This window comes from Bactrocera latifrons, unplaced genomic scaffold (genome assembly GCF_001853355.1).
Source record: "Bactrocera latifrons isolate USDA-ARS-PBARC rearing strain unplaced genomic scaffold, ASM185335v1 scaffold_492, whole genome shotgun sequence".
Lineage (NCBI taxonomy): Eukaryota > Metazoa > Arthropoda > Insecta > Diptera > Tephritidae > Bactrocera > Bactrocera latifrons.
Window position 1 is genome coordinate 76,359 of NW_017537148.1, and position 17,611 is coordinate 93,969.

At 36.8% G+C, this 17,611-nt stretch overlaps 1 pseudogene; it reads right to left on the reverse strand.

Moving 5' to 3' along the window:
• Positions 1-9,189: 9,189 nt before the first annotated feature.
• Positions 9,190-10,162, reverse strand: LOC108973617 (annotated as a pseudogene).
• Between the last annotated feature and the right edge of the window lie 7,449 nt (positions 10,163-17,611).

Genomic DNA, 17,611 nt, shown 5'->3' on the forward strand with positions numbered 1-17,611 from the left:
ATCTCGCCACGTTTCTCTGTGATTTTTGAGACCCGCTTTAAAGAAAAAATTTTTTAAAGCAACTTTGAAAATACTTTTAAAATTTCTTCAATGTATGCGAACTTGTCCATGATTTGAAAATTCGTACAGTAGACTTTCTTCTCAAGAAGCGGCTTATTTATCGGARCTTTAAATGKCGSACTACGTCAYGAACTACTGTGGGYAAAAAATAGTACGACCGTTGAATTTAAAATTCGCACGAAAACTCATACGTCGAAATAATTTTTTTTCTTGGTTGGGTTGACTGTCAGTGACATCATCAAGAGCCACACCCAAATAATCAKTAATGTTTAGTATACGCTCATCTTTCTGAAGTACATAMAGTGGATTTGACGATTTTTACGATGAGTGAAATTATTCAACAAAGAAATTTCATTAAGTTTTGTGTGAGGAATCAAATTTCTGTTGCCGAAACGTTCATAGTGTTGGAAAAGGCCTTCGGTTATAATTGTTTGTCTTGGTGCTTGAGGATCGGCGATCAAGAGTCGAAGATCTTACTGTCATCGTTTGGAGGGTTCAGCGAAAGAAACTTTAAAGATCTTTTGGGTCTAAGAAAAGTGAAAGCACGATGGCATCGAAAATCACACAATTTTTTGATAGACAGCGTCGGGAAAATGCCTGCGAAGCAATGTTTTCCGACTTCTAGGATATCATGAAATGGATTATTATTGAGGAAAAGTTTGGGATTTATGCTTACGATTCGGAAATAGATAATTAATCGGCCGAATATCGTAGCAAAGATAAAACGAAACCAAAAAAAAACGTCAATGCATGTCAGAAATCTAGGTTATGTTGACAAATTTCTTATAGTGTCGAAGTGTAGTGCACTCTAAATCCCTTCCACTTTGAGGACGACGACATAGATTTTGAAGAAAAGGTTAAGAACTTTCAAATTATGAACAAACCAAGTTTGCTCATAGTAGTAGTAGCTCTCATTCATCATTCGCCGCTAGCATTTGATGTGGATACTTATCTTTTCGCTCCTGTTAAACCTATTGTCGGGCCTGGTTTTAATTTTGCATATTGTGATTTTGAACGACTCAATAATCTGCTCTGTGAGATTAAATGGGATGATTTACTTTCGAGATTAGATGCAGCCAATAGTTTCGCGATTTTTAAGAAATAAATTCACGAATTTTGTCATTATAATATCCCGCTCAAAGAAATAGAACCATATAAGTGGCTTTGGTACACTAAGGACATCAAACGGTTAAAAAATCTTAGAAATAAATACTATATCTTCAACAAAATCTCATGTTTCCTTTGTTCAATATCAGCAATACACAAAACTGTTTGATGAATTGGATAAGTTTCTCTATAAAAGGTTTATTAATAGTACACCTTAAAATTACTGAATACATGTTTTGCTCGGTCCATTTTGGAGTACGCAGTATTCATTTGGAGACCATATTGCATGTCATCAATTAATAGGTTCGAGCGTGTTCAAAAGATTTGCTCTCCGCTCCCTACAGTTTGTCGACCCCATACCATCGTGTACATCTCATTTATTGCTTTTACAATTTTTTTTTCTTTTTTGACACATAGCAATTATTTTTAAAATACAACAAATCTTCAAAATTTTTAATAAATTCGTACTAAATAAAAACCTCTACATAGAAWAAAATTAAATTTACCTAATCTACAGACCAATTTGTTTATGTATGACATTATTGCCGACCAGTACAAGTTAACTTAAGCTAGGCTGTAAAAATTGGTGTGGTAGCTAATTTTACCATTTGACCTGATTTCGTTTCTATTTTTAGAATGTTTACGTTTAAAAGTCTTACACTAAATGGCGGCATGTTAATGTGTTTGACTGGTATGKTTGGATATGATGTGTAGTATCGAATAGAGTGTATATGTATGTATATGTGCACACGTCAACTGCCTAACCGTAGCATTCCTGTGACTTGATTAATTTCAGCTTAACTGTCAACAACGAATCACCGCTTCATTTAACCGAGCAGCTACTAACCGCAATTCATGTCGTCATGCCGCTGCAATTTTTTATAAATTTTCGCGCTTTTTTCACAATACACACACACACACATACACACAATAACAAAGTGTGCGCATGCACTTTTGCGCTTAATAGATTCAGATTCAGTTTARCTGGGAGCATAAATCACTGGCACCAAAAGCCCACTTCCAAAAATACACAACATTTTTATGAYCGGTTTTGCTTTTTATTGTTTTCGCATGCATGTGTGTGTTGTTGCATTACTTGGAGCATTTGAGCATGCAGTAAAATTCCTAAAGTACAGTTGTTGTTGCACTGCCAATTATGCGGCTGCACACAGCTGAATTTTTCGAATAAATGGAAGTCAAGCGAGTCGCAGCAGCRTTTTCAGCTAATTTAGCCGGTTTGTGGCCAACAAGTTTTTGTGTTRATTGCAGCGTTGTTTTTAGCTGTTACGTGATTTTTGTTTATAAACAAAGGTTTCGAAATCGACGGATCGTGCGTGGAAACAAAATCGAAAACATACAAAATCGACCAAAATGAAACGCCAATATTTAACAAATAACAATAAYTTAAAAATCGCATTGAAAGTGAAGCGGTCGCTTTGTCGTGCGCTGAAGAAACGAGATTTGAGAAAAACGCCAAAAGAAGGTGTGAATAAGGGAGAAGTTTAATGGTGTTGTCAACAGCGTTTAGTGTTTCTGTGTATGTATGCGCGTTTTGGGGCTGTTGCCGCTTAATTTCGTATGCAAATTAGTTGCGGCGGCAAAAAGTTCTCGCACACAGCGAAATTGAAACTGACAACTGGCAAGAATTTTCGGTGTCATAACTTCGAATTTATTATTTGTCTTTCAAATATTTGTTTTAAYTTTTAAGTTTGGCTCTGTTATTAAATTATATAAGCAAACACAATATATACAAAAGTATGTATGTATTTGTTTACGCTGAAAACGCTGATATTTTCATTGCTATGACATCATTTGTCAAGCYTGTTGGCTGTGTTGACGTTGGCGCTTGTCATTGACAATTTTTGGCTGTTGTGGTGTGTTTTGTTGTTTGTCTTTACATGTTTTAAATAAGCTAAGAAACATACCTACATACGCACTTCAATATATCACTTAGCCCTCTTATTTCGCTTGAATTTATACATACATACATATCACATTTCGCTGTCACTTGCATCTACCTACAATTTAGCCTAAAGTCGCTGGCCGTCTTCCTCGTTCCTCATTCCCACATTGTTTGCATTCGATATTTGATTGCTTTGTCTTTCTCATTTATWTTTAATGACTCGCATAAATAATTTTTAAGCCATACATATATTATAGTTTCCACTTAAGTTGTATTTTCGGCATTAATTTAAATGACAATAAGAAGCAATGAAAGAAAATTAAAAATTTGTAGATATATTTATGGATTGTTTATGAGTAAAATTAAAGTGTTAAAAAAAATTTTCCACAGTTTCTTAACATTTTTTTTATATATATATTCCATTTTGAGGATTTTAAAGAGGCTTGGAAAATAAATATAACTTCTAGAAAAAATATTTTTTTATGATTAGTTGGAAAATGTAATACCACTATGATAATAAACTGAAATTCATTTCGAGATTCCCTAATTTTTAGAAGAAAGATCACAGAAACTTCAAACTTAGTCGGAAATTTCATTATCATTCAAAAGAACATTCTTTGCAATTAATTTTTTGAAGATTATCTCATTCAAATGTTGACTTAACTGGCGAATAACAGTGCCAAACACTATCTGTTCACCGAAGTGTTCTCTCATTAAATCTATTGATTGATGTGATGTGTGGAAGAGACGCCGTCTTGCTGAAASCAAATGTCRCCGAGAGCACGAGCGTCAGGCATCAAATAGTCGATTAGCATGGCACGATAACGGTCGCCATTAGCTAGCTTCAACCTCATCAGGTTGCAGGTTGTTCCAAATATAGCAAATTTTCTTGTTTACATGCCCATTGTGCCAGAGATAGTCCTCATCGCTGAACAAAATTTGGGTCGAAGCCATTGGATCTTCTTGAATCTTTTCAAAAGCTCGTAGAGCAAAGCGATATCTCTCGTTCAGCTCAAGGTATGGGCATGATAGCTTATCGCGACTATTCCATGAGCTATCAAGAAAATGGCTAATGAAAAAATTACCACTACTTAAGTCATTCGTTATAAGTGGAGAATTCAAATTTCGAGATTTTTGTGTCACAATACAAGTTATAAAGCGGTAGCTATTGAGCGGAGCGTAATATCTTCTATGAATGTTGTACGTTATTCCATTTACCAAATAACTTGTATATACGGTTATAGATGTTGAGAAACAGGACTTGCCTGATCCTTCTGCGAAACCGTCGAAGGGTGTCCGAAGTTTAGCGCAATGTACACAGCCTTCTTAGATCTTCTGGACGAGCGCCACCTTACTACATTAGCATTATATTCGTTAAAAACATACATGTCGCGGGGATATCATCATATCTGCGAACTCTGTTACAATAGGCCACATTTTCAATATTTTTCCACAGGTAAAGCTGGCGTTCATTCCGAAAGCCGGTAAGAGCTCTCATGTTCAAGCCCATAAACATAATTTTGTCTCTGTGCATAAGGAATATGAAGTGAGAAAATTTCTCGACAGCGCGTGTCTACAAAGTTTTTTGTACACGACTTTCGTATTTCTAGTATCCGACCCAGTGCGCGATTGAGAAATATGATTAAAAAAATTAATCAATTAATTGAATCATGTAGCATGGCTACGTGCTCTGTTCTGACGGAAACATTTTACTATATTTTATTTGTTTCGCAAATATTTAAAAACAATATCAACAACAACAAATAMAAATACAAAAAATTGGCCTTGTTKKAACTCTGAAAYGTCAATTCTGGCCAATCAGCCTTGTAATGTGCTCGCGCAGTTATTTGAAAACATCGCGATTGCCTGCAATTTAAATGAAACACAAACACGGTTATTACCAGCGCAATATGCGCTTTTATCACAATAATTGCAGTGAGTAATCGACACAAAGAGCGAAAAAAGAAAATCTCATTTATTCACAATGCAACAGTCGCCGCAAGAGAAGCAACATTATCAGATGACCAAATAGCCGCAGACAAACAAATTAATGTGCTTGTGCGTTTGTGTGTGTGTGTGTGTGTGTGTGTATTTGTGTATTTGTGCAGGGCAATATAGCAAACGCTGGCTGCCACATATACAAATTAACTTAAATGCATGAATACGTAATATTTATAAATATTAAATTCTCATGCTGTTATGTTGCAGCAACAACAACTTGGCTTTGTGGCCGACGCAGCGAGGCAACGAGGCGGCGAAAACCTGCCGGCCACATTTTAGCGCCGCTTTGTAATTAACCGCTGCACACAAACACGTCGCAGCGTGGCAAGTCGCCTTTGTAGAAGTCATTCTGTGTATGTGTGTGTGTGCCTGAGTCCCGGCAGAGAATTGCAATGTTTCGAAACTAGTTCGATCGATGCGTGTTCATGAAACAAAGCGTCTTCTGCTTTTCGAGAGCATTCCTTAGATCTTTTGGTTMTTTCCTTTCCGCTGCAAACTGCTCCGAATTTGGCAGAAGTTCATTGGTTGTGAACTAGAAACTCATAAGCCGTTTTTGYTGGCATCCTGCAGGGATGCTGCAATAACACGTCGCATGCAACATTTATGCACAAACAGCACTTTAGTCGCACCGTATGCMGCGTTTGATTACAAAACTGCCAGCGTGGCAATAAACCGGGTTGCCAACTATGATAAAATCGCACATTGCAAYCGGCCAATGCTCGTAGTAAATAAAAATAAATGCAAAGAAATATTTACTTGCAACGTAAAAAATAAAAATGAAAGAGATAATAATATTGCTGGAATGAGCGCCACAAAATGCAACAACTTTGGCCAAGGAAAAACATATTTTTATTGTAAATTATTGCGCGAATGTTGTCGCAAKTGCCACAAGCGGCAGCARTGCAACTCAAATRGCAGWAATGACAGTTGCGCTCAAACTGTTAGTCTTTGTGTGTTGTTTTTACAGCTTTTAATTTTTACTACATTTTATGCTATATTGTTGTTGTTATGTATGTATGTTGCTATGAAAAGCGAAACTATGCAACGATTGCGCGCCAAACGCATTGAATTACGCACACGCACACGCTCACGGACACAGTGAGAAGCAGCGAAAAAGAGACACTGGAGGCCGCGCTTCAGACCGCACATGACAACCAATAAAAAAAAAGCAACGATGACAACAACAGCGGCGGCAGCAGACATTAAAATGCACAACACCGACACATTTGTTACATCGAAATGTTGCTCGGGCCAAATTTGGTTGATTGGCTGCATGACCGCCGATGTCAACGGTGGCGATGCCATATGCGCCAGTGGCAGCGGTGGCAACACCAACGGCCGTTGCGCTATCTACAAAATAGMGTTTAAGCTTCATTGCTGGCCCAAGCGGTCAAACTGCTTTGTCGCTATTGTTTTTTTGTATTTGTTATGTTTGCATTGTGTAACTGGCATTGTGCCGCATATTCAACTAATCGCTGTTTTGACTTACTTCTGYTCGCTCGTTGTTGTTGCACCAAATATTTTTCAACTGCGGCGTTTGGTTAGTGTTTCCACTTCAATTTCATTGACTTCTAAGTCAAGCGCTGTTGCACATACACATACATATATACRTATAAGGTAACTATTTTTGCTCAATTCGCAATTACGATTGTGTCACTCTCCTTCTTTGATATCCTTTTACTTTTAAATGGACCCAACGATAAAATAAATTTACTCTTTTCGCATTACTCCACTTAATATAGTTAGTACTGTATATGTGTGTGAGTTTCGAAACATTCCCCACGTACCTTCAGGAGATTATGTTTAAAAAGCAATTTCCGGCAAGTGACCGCCGCCGTTGGTATTTCAGTTATTACGACCACATATATAGCACACGAAATGGTTCAGCGCAGTCCCACGATGAAGATAACACGCTGATCAAAAGCTTCTTTCAATAAATTGATTGTTTCGTTGGTTGTAGTGTATTTAGCATCGTCTCATTGGAGCTTAATAACATCCACATCAAGATTTTCTAATTCAGACACGGAGCAGTCATTAATCGTAAYGCTTTAGTGTTCTGCATTGAATGTAACATTATGACTGATTTCATATGTGAAGAAATATGAACCAAATATTCTCTTTGCCTATAAAGTGCACCAAACAGTGRCTTTTTAATATGAAACGCGTCTCAGAAATGGTTTGTGAATTATGATCACTTCAAATGCAAAAAAATTTTTCATCAACATATCCATGAAACCTATTATAGTGAGCTTCATCACTGAAAAAGTTTTGTTTTTTTTTTTAAGAAAATCTGAATCGAGATTTTGTACCAAGATCATTCCGTAAAATTTTCCATAAACTATGATGGACTCATACGGATCTTCTTCGATACTCTGTTTCCATCAACAATAGTGTCTAAGGTACGCACTATACCACATCACTGGAGTTGCGCATTAAACACTGGAGTAAACGTTGTGCGAAACCAATTCATGTGTGTTCGAACCAATATTCTGGTAATAAATTTGCACCATTTGGATACGTTTTTCAGGAACGGGTCTGTTTAATATAAAATGGCAAACCAAACCGAGTATAAAATCAAGTCTGAAAAAAGTATTGCCTCATTGAAAACCACACGTCTAAAAGATACACTCTTACTATCCTAATTACACATCATACGATATGCTTCCCTGTGAAAAGTATATGCGGAACAGAATTAAATATATAAACTCTGCCTCTCTCTCTCTGTCGATCGTGAGACTTATGACATAATTACGTGATTTAGTATGCTCGCAAATTCTATCTCTCTATCTATCGGTTATTTATGCAACAAAAATGTAAAACATCACAAACAAGTGCATTCCTCTGTGTTACTATACATTGTCACAGGCATTGACGCACACTGTAAATGACAGCGGAAAGCAAAGAAAATTGAAAAAATGCAAAACTCTCCAAATGTAGAACAAAAAACTGAGCAGCCATAAAAATGCGCCTCCGCTTTGAGAGCTACAAACAGAAAATGCATACTGCGCACGCGCAATTAATCAAAGGATCAAGAGTGACACACAAAGCATACAGAGGAAGAAAGCATATTAAAAAAGCGAAGCATGTCAAGCACGCAAGCAATGAAAAACTGTCACCAAAACAAGCGAAATGCGAATTGGTGCAATTTTTCGCACTGCTGTCACGACACGCCGCGGCGGCACTATAGCGGCGTCGGCTTAAGCCACTTGACAACACGTTGCATTCACGCCTGCGGTATGTCTGCCACTTCATGCATGGTGCTCATGCGGCATGCATGTACGCGTGCGTAGAGTGTCACTTAGTGGCGGTGTGGTGGCGTTTAATCCACCGCCAACTCGAAATGYGGTACGAAAATAGTTGCGGCAACTTACGTATTATTCATCCTAGGGGCGGTTCCAAAATGATACCGCATGTGCTCGCAACAGACATTTGTGCATTCTCTTTGTCGCTTAGTGGCAATATTTTTGGCATTTGTTTTTGYAATATGTTTTGTGGTTTTGACACGCTGGCAATAGCTGTTTTTTGGTGATGCTTTTCCTTTTAAACGCAGATATGTTTCAACGCTTTGCCTTGTGGCAGAATGTTCCTTTGYTTTTCTTAATTCTTAGTTGACTGCGAGCCTTTCTTTTGATTCATTGCTTGATTTTGCATTTGCATAAGGTTCTTTCAGCGCAAGCATTCTTGAACTTCTTTAGCTTTATTCTCAATTATAGAAATTTTATATATCAAGCTTCTTTCACTCACACATAACAAAGGCTTTGTGGATACTACCACATATGTATATAAATCTCGAAATTTGACTTGAATTTGACGAACCTTTCCTACAATCTCTCAATAGTCCTCGCTGTAAATAACTTAAATGAATTTTATGTTATGAACAATTGCAGATATCTTAATTTGGTATTGTGGTACCTGCACTTAAAATCTTGTGTAAATTAACATACTAATGAGGCCAGATCTGAAGTTATTGTACTAAAATATATAGTCGATTTAATTATTTATAAAACAAATTATCCTAAAATCAAGTATTTCAGCAGTATTATAAAAAAAGATTTTTTGTTCTATTTTCTATTTAAAAATCCATTTTATTCACAAATCCATTTCTTCGAGAATTTTCCTTCACAGTCCTTTATTAAACCACACCACTTTCAAGTCTGGATTCTTCTTTTTGATATCTGCCTGCASTTCGTCCTCCAATTTTTCCACTTTGATATTCATTTTCTGCGGCCATAGCGCGCAACCCATCGGTGTWGCAAATATCAGCARCAGCCCACAAAGCGCGGTTTGCAGCGGTGGGTTTAGCCAAGGCAAGCGATTGAGTAACTTGCCTGGCTTATCCAAYTTATCGATTAGTACCGGAGTGAAGGTCATACCGGGTATGGCCATAGCAATGCGACTCAGTACGACCAACGCAATACCCGTGATGGCGGCACGCTTTGACACGCCCACTTCACGCCCCTGTTCATTCAGCAGCACCACACCATTGCGTATTTCGTGTGAACGCATCATAGGCACATTAATGCAATTCGCCGCCGAAATAGCCACGAACGGCACCAGACGTCCAATAAGCGGTGGCATATTCGCTGTAAGGCGATTCAGCGACAACGCGGTGCCCAAGGCGCCTCCTGTACCTAAACAATAGCACTTAACCAAATCGGCAGTGGTGAGCTTYGAAGAACCCGAGCGATTGGTATAATTCACWATGGCATTAAAGGTCTGATTGAACCACTGCCAGAAGACAACGGCGCTCGTACTCTTGTGAAAAGAAAGCATACATCCCGTAATGAGTGTGTTCATGGGCATTTGCGCCGRCATGCGTCCGATCAGCGGTGACTTTTCGCCCGTTTCCGGATGAAATGCTGAATCGTATATGTATTTGGCATGCCACAGTTCGTCAAGTGTGCTTACATCACTCATTACATCTTTGCCAGCGCGGTAGTTCCGGACGACGCGTTGTGAACGCTCTAATTCGGCGCTGCTAGCAAGCAAGTTYAGCGGATTGGTGAGCAAAAAGAAGTGCTTGAAGCGTCCAATATACGTGCTCTGATCGAATTTCGGCTGATCTATGTCAACTTTCGGTAGCGCGGACATTTTGCGGAGTGGAAATCAATGCAACTTTAATAGAAATCAGTCTTTGTAAATATTKACTTTTTCTTTTTGACGTTTGCTCTCGACAGCGGTAGTCAGTTTTCTTCATTTACACAATTATACATTTTGAATGATGTTGTTAACAATAAAATATTCTAGAGTTGCCATTTTTTCATATTTTAGGGAGAATGTTTACTATCAGCATCCTCTTAAGTAGTAAATTTCCTTTAAGACAGTATCTAAAACTTTGCTAATGTATTTTTTATTTTATTTTCAGGTATGCTTTAACTGCAACTTAAGATTCTGGTTCTATTTACGTATTATATGTGGTAAGCTTTAGAGCGTAGTGTGATTCTAGTAAAAATATACGTGAAATGCAAATGACAAAAATAAATTTATGTTTGGGTCGGATGAAATGTTACATACAAAATACGGGACTCAAAAAAAAAAAAGTTATCCCACAAACCTTTCGAAAATTAAAACAAACGATAATTACAAAATTGTTCTAAGCATATACAGCGATGGCACACTTGGTCATCAAATAAAAATTATTTATATATTTTTTAAGTTTATAACTAAAGGGTTAAAAGAGGAATGCAAAATCTATTAACTTTTATATTACAAAAACTAAAAAGAAGTTACAAAAATAATATTTATCATCTCTTTATACGAGGGCTGCTATATATATTTTTGGCTTAATAATGAAAATAGAAATATTTATCAACGAAAATGGTTTTATTGTGTTTCAAAATATTCTCCACCAAGATTTATATACTTTTGCAGGCGCTCAAACCAATTTTCGAAGCACTTTTTCCATTCCGATTGAGACACCTCCAAAACATKGTTTTTGAATGCTTCAACAGCATCTTCTGGCGACGAAAATCGTTGACCACGCATTATTTTCTTGATGTGTGGGAATAAAAAGAAGTCATTGGCTGCAAAGTCAGGGCTGTACGGCGGATGACCCATCAATTCGACGTTTTGGCAGGCCAAAAAGGTGCTGGTTTGAGCCGATGTGTGAGAGCTCGCATTGTCATGGTGYACAATGATTCGTCTTCACTTGTTCGTTTTTCGAATTTCTCCGAAGACTTCAGGCAAACAAATGCGTTGCTCAAGCGGAATAGTCGCCACTTGACCAGTTTTGCCGAAGAAACAGGCAATCATTTGCTTCGAATTGCTTCTTCCACGAACAAGTTCCGTTGGATTTGGCACGTCTTGGAAGACCCACACGGTCGATTGCTGTTTAGTTTCGGGCTCATACGCATAAATCCATGACTCGCCACCTGTGGCAATCTTATAAACGTATTTTGAAGCACCGCGATCGTATTTTTTCAGCATTTCTTTACACCAATCCACACGARCATKTTTTGAGCGATTGTCAAATTGTGCGGCGTCCAACGAGAATAAACCTTTTTTACGGCCAGGAGTTCTTGCAATATCGAATGTATGCTGGTGBGAGAAATGCATAGGCATGCCTCTATATGAAGGTATGTTACATGATGATCTTGCATTATCAGTTCACGCACGGCATCGATGTTTTCTGGCACAACGGCTGTTCTTGGACGACCTTCACGGAATTCGTCTTTGAGCGAGCGTCGGCCACGATTGAATTCGTTGAACCAGTTTTTCACAGTGCTATACGATGGTGCTTCATAGCCATACAAAAATTTTAGTTAATCAAACTTTCCAATGGAAATGTTAGATTGCACCTGGCAACACTTATTGTTGCCTAGGCCAGAAATATACATAGCAGGGTATCCGTATCTTCACTGCATGCTGTCCACCATTTTTTGACTTCGTTCTTTTGGGAGTGAATATCACCCTATTCAATGCCAGCCCATAAATCATGAAAATTTTTAAAGTTGGATCGCTGTCTGCCATAAGTATCCAGTTTGTGGACATGGGCTTAAATACAAATGGCCCCATTTTATTTTTCAGTAATCTTTTGATATTTAGTCGAACAATTGGCCCGATGCCATTCCATGAAAACGTCATACTAATGTTTTTTTTTCATTTAAACTCATCCTATATATCTAGGTTTCGTGGTTCCAAAGCACGTACCTCTAAATTTGTGCTGGTTTGTATCAGTGGAACTTTTGCAAATACTAATCGAATTTTGATGTAGCTTTTAGACAGGAGTGGATTATTCCTGCTAATTTGTCCAAAAAATTTAACTACGTTCAGCCGTCTTTCCACAAGCTTTCTGGATACGTCCACACCATATTCGTTATTAACTGCGATCATAATTTCTCTGGCTGACTTCAAAAGGATCGATTTTGCTCTTCCGTACCACCCCTACTATCGAGTTTACGTGGTCTTAGTTTTCTTAGTATCTTTTTCCTGACACAAGATCGGTATTTTCTAGTTGCAAAAGGAGCATTATATATAGTTTTTCGGTGCTTCATAGCACTCATAACATTTCGATAAAGCATTATTTCAGCAATTTCGACAGGAGCTCTTTCTTTTTTGCGGATATCGCACATAAGCGCTCTTCCTTCTCATTTAAATATTGACGAAATAATAAAATATTGTTTCGCATAATTAAACTACAGACACGYAAGAACGAAATTTTATATCCCAAATATCTTAAAAATCTTATTCTTAATCTCAACATCTTAGTATAAAAATTAGGTTTTAAATTTTTAATYCCAATATCTTCGCAGTAAGTTYTATTTTTTGTATACCGTTGTTGCGTTTAGAAATTGATAAGATTCTGTTTTTATGTTTTAGTAATCATAAAAATAGCATCAGAATTTAAAACATATATTTACCCTGCGTCTATATATTCTCCAACTGGCACACATTTTTATAGTGTTAGTCACAGCTGTCAGCTAGTCAATTTAAAGAGATAATAAATTTAGTGATTAATTTTACAGTCAAACAATTGTCGTAAACGTTCGCGTATGCCTCGTGCAATGGTCGGCGAGTTCAAGGCCAAGCAATTTATTATGCTAGCTACACATTCGCATACTACCATCTGTCAATACTTCTGCCAACGCAGCTACTCAATTATTTTTTTTATTACCTAATATTTTTTTCCAGCAATTACACATCAAATGTCAAAATAAAAATACACTTTGAGTTGCATGCACAAATATTGTACAAAAATGAGTGTGCAGCCAACGAGTTGGTGTTTTTGCAAGTGATAATGGCGACTAAAAATATATTCTTTGCRGCTATACTAAAGTAAACGATTCTGGGTACGTACAAAAACAACCGCATGCGCTTCTGTACTTGGTGTTAATCGCTAAATGTTTATCGGCTTCACTCAGAAATTCAGTCGTTTGAACACTCTCACACGCCGGGCAGCATTCCCATTCAAGCTTTCCACGCTGCAACGCCGCTATTTAAAGCATCAAGGCTATCAATTATTCTATGAACTTGCCTATGTTCAGACATTTATTTGAGTGTGTGTATATTTTAGCCAGAGAATTTAGCCATTGGTCGGTAAAGAAGCAAACTTGCACAAACAAACATGTGAATTTTTGCAAACAAAAATAAGCACCCAGCGCAGTTTAACGAGGTGTAYGCGCCTCTTGAAGGTCTCTCTCATAATTAGTAAAGTAAATATTTACAGCAATTTTTTTAAAACATAAAAGGTTACGTAGTTTTTTGCTTAGAGCAAACTTTTCTGTGTTCGAAAAAAAGKGTTTAACGGACAAACCGTTTCTCTTGCAAATTAAAGTTTTAGCAGTTTGTAATTTTGGCAGAACACCTAAGTTGAGAATAAATTTTTTGTTTGGCATTTGTGCCTAAATACTATGAAAGCATATCCAACTATTGCTTGCACTATATGTGTATGTATATATACTCAATATAATAGTTTTATATGTATATCAGTAAATTAAGTGGTGCCATTTATGGCTTTATTGAAATTCGACTGCTTTTACCCATAGAGGTCCATGYATTTGCAATTTTATACATACAACTTAACAAAAACTCAAGAACTCCTTATTGCCGGTACAATTTCATGATGCACAAAACCACGACTATCGAAAAAATCACTTTGATTTTGGAGAAGCTTGTGTGAGTTTTTTTTTTGGGTTTCGGCTCGTTTTTTCCCATCCATTCCGATTATTGTTAACTCGTTTGCCTATTATACTCGTAAACTCATGTTTCATCGGCAGTTATTATGCTCCCCATGAWTGTAGGACCGGAATTCGCATGACCAAGCATGTCCCAAAAGACCTGTTTACGGGGTTCAGCTTTATAGCGGAGTTTCATACCCAAAATATCCACCAAAATCATTYGAACAGCACTTGCCTGATGATTTTCAAACACCATATCCTTCACTTTTTTAATATTTTCATCAACTAAACAGGTYGATGGTCGTCCAGAAAGAAGCATGTCTTCAACRATCTCTTGACCGTCTTTGAAAGCTTTGTACCACTTGAAAGCTTATATTTTTGATAAAAATGAATCGAAACGCTTCGTAACGTTTTATTGAATATGTAATAAAATAGTTAATCTTTGTTATTAAAAGGTATAGAGAGGTTTCAGGCCGTACTAACTTGAATCAATGTAAGCCGGACAGATTATGTTTATAAAGAGTTAACCCAAGCGACAAAGATAGTAAATTTAATTCCATAAGTTGACTGCCAATAAAAAATTGGCTTGAGTTTCTTCAAAATTTTCGTGATTACCACAGAACTACCCTCAGATCGTTGTACAGTTCTTTGAGAACTTTGGAAATTCTTACTTTCAGAGCAAGCATAAGAATTCGAAAGCTTTATACATCTATTTACACTAGCGTTCGATGCAAGCAATCAGACATTAACTCGCAAATTTTCCTTTTACCTAATTTGCTTTTGCGACTGCACTTTCTGCGTCTATTTCTTCTTTGGTTGAACATTTGTTCACTCCACTCATTGAATTACACGTCTGAATCTAAATTTTGTTGCTGATATTTTCGTAGTTTCTTCAGATAGCAGACTTCTGTRGATGTTTTTGTTATTAATGCGACATCTACGAATATTCTATTATTTTAGCGTTTCCATGATTACTGCCTKTACGGTGCTCAACAAAAGGTCTCAAGTGTAGAATCTTTCCATCCACAGTTAATAGTAGAGGCAATTTGAATTCTGGATCCATCCGATAATATTTTTTAAGTTATTATATCCCCAGTAGTTCGCCTGCTTTATACTATATATCACGAAATTATCAAAGAAAATCGCAAGAAAGAATTACTAACATTAAATTTTTCAGTTTAACTTTGATCAAATTGTAATTTATGACTAGTTTGCACAAAACTGTAAAAATAAATTAAACATAAAATTTGCGGTGACGGTTGATTTATTGCATGTTATTGTTATTGCATACCAAATAGTTTAAGTTGCAATCTGAATATACAAGTTTGTCCTATACTTACTTAGCATGAAAGCAGTTGGTTTATTAAAATATTTCATAATAAACTGAGCATTTAATGCAATATTGGTATATATGTATGTTCACTTATTGTGTAAAAAAATTTATAGGACAGGAATATATGCTGGAAAAGGGTGCGGGGAGTTRGAATTATAGCAATGAATCTTTTCATTAGACTTAGAAGTATTTTGTGAAATGAATTTATGTGAKTGTAGTCATCGAAACTCCGTCATAGTTGAAATAGTAAAATGAAAAAGGGCTGCTAAACCGCCGATCAGTCAAAATTAATACTAGTTTCGAAAACGTTTTTTGTATTTCGAAAGATAATTCCCGAAATTCGAAACAGAATGTGACCTTAATGTAGTATGCTTTTGTAAAACAAAGTGGCAAGAAAGAACTAGAAAAACGTTTCTCGTTGCAAGCAAACCATTAGCCGGTTATGTTTTCAGATTTATTCTTACTTCTAGTTGCGGTGAGAAATGCACTTGTAAAAGAATGCTGGTATTTTAGCTTCTATGTAGCCGAACTAAATTTTTTTGTTTTAATATTTTTTGTAATATAATATATTTCTAATACTTATATATAAGTACAGAACTTTTGTGATAGGTTCGTATTGTAATGCACTCAAGACCCTTTTGAATTTATAGCGAATAAAAGATGCCAGTACTTGTACCTTACGCCATGGCCGCTGTCTGCAGAAAAAGTTTTAAAAGATAGTAAATATTTTCACCTCTGACAATGACAATCTCAAAGTCGTAAATTTTGCTATTCCACAAATTTAATGGCTTTGTAGCAAATCTACAAACGCATACAGCTAAACATAAATATTCCTAGGTCGAGGTAAGACCGTAAATAACTATTTACATATTTACTTTGTATAATAAAGTGGTGTGTTTGGACTTGTGTGGGCATGTAGTGAGTGCCCTTAAATTTTCACTAAAATGAAAAATCAATTTACCACCAGTGTGGCATACAACAACATGGAAATTTGTGAGCGAAAAGTGCCTTTTGCGGATATAACGGTACATTGATATATATGTATTTCAGCATGCGAAAGAGTTTTAAGCAATCACATTGGAATGAGTACCATTATACGTACATGAGCATTACCGTATACTCACTCGGCCTCTGCGTCGGTTTGCCTATTTGCCTGCTCGCCACCTCAACATGCTCATTACGAAGGTAAACAAAAGTTTTATTACCTTTTTATGACTCGGCTGGAGTCGCAAAGTCGCCATCTAAGCCAACTTGTAACCGAACACGCACACAGTCGCTCACTTACACACACATACATACACACAGCCATGCAAATTTACAAACGAATATGCAAACAACTGGAAAAATTATTATTTTTAGTAGAGTTGGAGACCTATAATGAATTTAACCCGGGTCTTTACGGCGCTGCCACGACGTTGGCTAACGGCAACGGGGGTTGCAAAAAGTTGTGAGAAAATTGTGTAGTCGATCTTTAAAAGGTTAAGCCGAGTTTGGGTTATTGTTACGTTGTTGGGAATAGTTTTTTGTGGCCGGTTTCATGGTGGAAACAATAAATATTTCACAGAACTCTGAGTGAATTTGTACTAAAATGCAACATAAATAAACACTAACTAAACACGTGTTTTATGTGTGGCATGTTGGTATGTAGGCGCCACACGCGTATCATGCAGCGCCAGCAGTTGGCTTTGAGCGCAACAAAAGTGTGTTTGCATATAAATTTGGTAGTATTACTTTTTTTAACAAATCGCAGTTCCGACAGGCTGGCGTCACACTTGCGTTTCTGCCACAAAAGCACCGTCAGCAAAAAATAGTTATTTCAATATGGAGCGATAAATGTTGGCGGGTGAATGTGCAAATGTCAGGCCATTGACACAAACTGACACCGGGACCATAAAGAGCAGAGAATATTTGTAACTGCGGYAATAAAAATTACCGTTAAAMTTAAAATTATGCAGTCGCTCGGCATTTATTTGCGGTACAACAGGAAGTTTGCAACAAATTAACTGCGTGTAATAAAAAATATTCAAGTTAGTTTTTCTGTTGGAAATATTTTAGTTAATGGGGATATGATAGTAAAATTTTAGAATTTAA